The sequence below is a fragment of the Pteropus medius genome, unplaced genomic scaffold (genome assembly GCF_902729225.1).
Source record: "Pteropus medius unplaced genomic scaffold, Ma_sr-lr_union100, whole genome shotgun sequence".
Taxonomy (NCBI): domain Eukaryota; kingdom Metazoa; phylum Chordata; class Mammalia; order Chiroptera; family Pteropodidae; genus Pteropus; species Pteropus medius.
The window spans coordinates 13,420,407-13,425,898 of NW_024351730.1; the positions used below are offsets into that span (position 1 = coordinate 13,420,407).

The 5,492-nt window shown below is 31.3% G+C and overlaps 1 pseudogene; it reads left to right on the forward strand.

Moving 5' to 3' along the window:
• Positions 1–646: 646 nt before the first annotated feature.
• Positions 647–761, forward strand: LOC120588561 (uncharacterized; annotated as a pseudogene).
• The last annotated feature ends 4,731 nt before the right edge of the window (positions 762–5,492 follow it).

Sequence of the window (5,492 nt, forward strand, 5' to 3'; positions counted from 1 at the left end):
ACTGAGAGAAGTCAGAGAAAATCAGTTCATTTCAGTTCATATGAATAAAATGCACTACATTATTCATTAGAGTTGAGTGACATTATTTAATTGATTATAATTACACAACAAATTAGGTATTTGTTTAGTTGAAATTTGCCCAAGGAAACATTTCACAAATTTCTTACAAATCTAGTTACTGCTAAACTTTAATTGCCGTGGAATATAAAACAGTTCACTGAATACTAGATACCACCACTTATCATTTCCCTCAGGTGGCTTAAGTATTTAACACTTTTTTGTTTTTTTTCCTGAAGGGGTATTTAGTGCAAAAAGAATATTGTCCATGAAGACTGATTCTTATAGATTAAGAAGACACAAAGCTACCTTGGATATATTTTTACCAACATTCCAAAAGTCAAATTGCATGTTGTATCCCTGCATGTGTTTAAATCTTAAATTTACAGATTTTTTTTCCCCCAAGTCCTGATTTTAGCAGCTTTTCCCACAGAGTAGCACTAGATACAAGCATTTTGTCAGATGTGATGATACACTTTAGTTAGTCTTCCAGTTAGATATTTTCTCAAGAGAATTTTTACGAAATAACTTTACCTTAAACACTGCAAAATATTACCATCGGGTAAAGCAATGTTAAAAGTTAAAAAAAGTCTACGGCCATGCCACCCTGAACAAGCCCAATCCCATCTGATCATGAAAGCTAAGCAGTGTTGGGCCTGGTTAGTACTTGAGAGGCCACCTAGGAAGACCAGGTGCTGTAGGCATAAAAAAAATAAAAATAAAAATAAAAATAAAGAGATTGTAAGCTGACAAGTTCCTTGCAATCTGTGAGGTCAACCAAGGATTGCCTCATCTGAAAAAAATAAAAAATTAATTAATTAATTAAAAAAATAAAAGTTGAGAAAAATATTCTCTTTTGAACATTCCATAGAGTATTTCAGATTTTGTGTTTAATGTTAAAAATAAATATTTAATTTTTGTGTTTTTTGTTCAGAAATTAGCCAAGAAACTGAGGCACAGAAAATAAGGTAACAAATCTTGCTTTTTGTTAAAAGAGAAAAAAAAGAAAACAAACTGTGCCTTCTTCTGGAGTTTCTTCACCCATTTCTTGGGATCACATGACAAGAGAGTAGGTGTGGTCTCAGCCAAGCACAAAATTTACTTTCCCAATTTTTTTATTCTCTAAGGGGAATGGAAAACAAGCATTCAGACCACAGTCCTACAATGAGCAAGTCCTCAGAGATCCTATGAGAGAAATAGAAGACTAGAAAGGACACAGAAGAAGTGACAGTACAGACCTCTGATAATTGGTTTCCTTTAATCAAAACCTAAATATTCTGGGCCTTCTGCCGTGACAGATGGTTCTTACTCAAAATTACAGCCAATTTAGGGGGAGCCACTGTCTCAGTTTATTAGTTAGGAATGGTTTTAGTTTATAGACCTTCTGCCATCATCTTAAGTCTTATATAGAGATACCTATCTGTAGACAAAAACTTATTTAAATAAACTGCTATAGTGCAATCATCATTAATATTGTTGTGATTTGGGTTCCTCAGTAAGTGGAATTTATCTAGAAATGTTTGCAGAAATAACACTTGAGGGGTAAGAAACAGAAACAAAATGGGGCAGAGAGAAAAGTTGAGCTGCAATGTATTTACAATGCCTCCGGTAACCCCACAGGAATCTGTAAACCTAGGACAGCTCTTCAGAGTTATCCTCAGGTGGTAAGGGAGCAGAGTTATACACTCCTACATAGACCAGTCATTTTAAGCAGCCAGTTCCAAGAAGGTAGAATGATCTTAGGAAGTGGCTATGTAATCAAAGGAAATTTCCAGAGAGTACTGTTGAAAACTTATAAAACCTGTAACTAGTAACTGGAGGAATATTTCTTTAGTCCTGAAAAGGAATATGAGCTTAGTAAACTATGATTTTCTATAATAAAAAAATAATATTTATAAATATATTGTGCATAAATATAATGTTTATAAATATAAAAAAATAATATTTATAAATATAATGTTTACTTATGCCTAAACTGGAGATGCAGTTATTATAAGCTAGCATAGATTATAAAGGGGTTACTGCAAGATGCGAGTGGGTGGGTTAGGGAGTGTAGAGTCAATGAGGAAAACACTGGATTGATTTAAATCCATCTGTAATCTATGGATCTTTGAAATTAAATAATTTTATAGAGAAGTGAGGGTAACTTTAAATAAATATAAAGATTTAAAGATCCAAGAAACTTCCATATCTCTGATTTAATGAGAAGAAAAAGAATGTTTAAATATAAAATGCAAAAGAGATAGATAGCCATCAGTTATTTTGAACACAAAATTCCAGTTGTTTTGATGCAAACAACACACAGACAATCTTTTGATAAGTAGGGACTTTACATATATTAATGTACTGGTCTATATAGCTTTTTTAAATCTTCAAAACACATTTTAATATATAAACTTGAAAAGAAAACTCCTGATGCATAAATGGATAAAAAAGCAGCTATCTGAGAGAATAAAAGGGGCCCAGATCCTGACAAATCAGCCTTCCGTTCACACTTTAAGCCATCTACTAAGATATTTTTTGTGTTTCCCCACAGTTCCAAGGAGAGTCCTGTAAAATCTACCTAAAATATATTCCAAATTTATTCACTTTGCTTACCTAAAACCTACCATTGTCTCTCTTGGTATATTTAAAAAAGCTTTCCAATTACCTCTTTTTTCCATTCTTGAGATCCTAAAATCCATTTTTCCTAAATTATACAGAGAAATCTTTTTAAAACATAAATTAGATCTTATCATTGTTCACCTGGTATTGGTCATTATTATATCTTAGACTCTAGAGCAAGGTTTAGCATATAGTATATAGTAAATGCTCAATGAATATTTGTTATATAAATAAATATTATTCTATTTCCTGAAACTCTTGCAAGGTTTCTATCAAACTTAGGCTAAAATACAATTTAACTGCTACAGTCCTTAAGGAGGAGGTACATTATATGATCCATGCCTATCTTTTCAGTCTTATCTGCACCACTCCATACCTTTCTCATTTATTCATCTTAGTCTTCAGGCCTAAATTCCATAGACTATTCCCTTTTTATGGAACATAATGGTCCCTCTTCATAGAACGTTATGCTCTCCTTTCCCCACCCAACACCCAGAACTTTATATGACTTATCCCTTTTATTATCATGTTTAAATTTAAAAGTAACTACCTCACAAAATTTTTCTATTTTCACTCAAAATAAAGTAGACCTCAGTAACTTCATAATATTCCACATTTTTTCTTCATGGAACTTTTAATGCTCACATTGTGTGTATATCACTCGTTGTTGTAATATAAAGACTAAAAGAGTTGAATATATGTCCAGTTTCCTTTCCATCATATATTCAGTTTTATACATGTGTGAATATGTGTGTGCACAAGTGTGGGCACAAGCACATACCCGTGCACATTATATGATCTCATGGCATCCTAAATTAGTTGAAAGTCAAGACTAAGTCTGAATACTGATTGTGAAAGATGCGAATATCTTCCTTGTTATTTTGGCTTCCCAAGATATAAACAGATAGAACAATATATTTGCCTAACTCATATGAATGCTGTGAAAATCAACAAAAACTATATTAATAAAAACAATTCTACAACGTACAAGGAAAGTATCTTAGTCAGTTTGGAGTTATAAAAAATTACCATATCGAGTGGCTTAAACAACAAATATTTATTTCTCACAGTTCTGGAGACTGAGAAGTCTGAGATCAAGAGGCTAGTATGGTTGGGTTATATTGGGGACCCTCTTCCAGGTTTCCTCATAAGGTAGAGAAATCAAGGGAAAGGAGGTAAGCCTAAGTGTCTCTTCTTATAAGAGCACTAATTCCAATCCTGAGGGTTTCACCCTCATGATCTAATTACTTCCCAAATGCCTCAGTTTCTAATACAATAACATTGAGGGGCTTGGATTTCAACACATAAATTTTAGGGGAATACACACATTTAGTCCATAACAGAAAGCATCATCTCCCTTAGAGACCTGGATTAAGTATCACCCCAGAGAACCTGTATATTACATTTTATTCTAACATATCACAAACTGAGAATCTATTTCCATTTTGTTTGTATAATTTAAAGTCATATATTAAAAAAAAAAAGAAAAGAAAAATAGAACAAAGAAAAGGAAGAACAGAGACACTCAAGGTGATTTTGTCTTACCATCTTATTTTACGAATGAGCAAAATATCTCAAAGAAAAACTGAATAGTTATGGGTCCCACCAGTAAACGCGGTTGTGTTGGGAATAGAACTCAGATACCTCAATGTTCCATCAGTTGCTCTTTTCCCTATAGTGTACTATAATTGAGTAAGCTGAGTGAGCAATTTGCTTTCTTAGCTCAAAGAGATCAAGAATCATGCATTTTTGACCCTAGGCATCTTGTTAATCCAGTGCATTAAACATTAAGCAAAATAATGAGGTGGCATCTGGGAATGGAATGTCAGCTGAAAAGATTTTAAAAGAAGATATGCTCTTAAAACTATTTGGGTGAATCACTATTCATTTCCAAGACTATTTCTGTATGAGATACATTTTCTTAAGGCAGTAAATCATTCAGTCCCAGCTGTTAACCAGGTGTCAAGTCAAATTTAACAATATAGTGAGTTTTATTACTTAACAGAATACATTTCTTCTTACTTAAAAGATTGTCCATGTGTTGACCTCAATATATCTCTGATTATATGTTGTCCTATTCTATCTAATGGAGCTTCTTTACCACTTCTATTCAAATGGCATTTTGATAATTTGAGATTGGCGTTAAATCAATATATTTAAGAATGTTTTCCCTGTTATTGTCTAGACTGTCTTTCCATAGTAGAAAAGTCAACAAATAAATTCTAGTGTAGCAAAAAAAGCATTACAATTGAAACAGAAAACTGAGGTTTGATTCTTGGCTCTTAATTTACCAGATGTATAATAACCTCAAATAATGTAACTAAATTTTAAAATATATTTGAAATAGATTGAAACTTACAGAAATTTGTAAATATAATTTAATTTAATAATAACATGTTATAATTATATTATAATGTTATAAAATTATGATTACATAATTATATATTTAATAATTATAAATTTATAATTACATATAAATATTATATATAAGCAGTCATACAAATATATATCATTATATATAAATAAATAATGATATAGTTATTACTATATAATTATATTAAAATATCAGATTCTATAGTTCTTCCATTTTTAACACACAATTATAATTATAAACATATAAAATTATAAATATATTTATGTATTATATATGGGTGTATATGTGTGTGTACATGCATATCAGATTTTTATATATTCGTGTACTTTTTTTTCTGGACCATTTGAGAGTAGAATGCATACAGTAGCATGCTTCTTTGTGTCATAACATTTCAGTAATTTCTTAAGAAAAAGGTTATTTTATTAATCAGGGTTCTCCAGATAAACAAAACCAATAG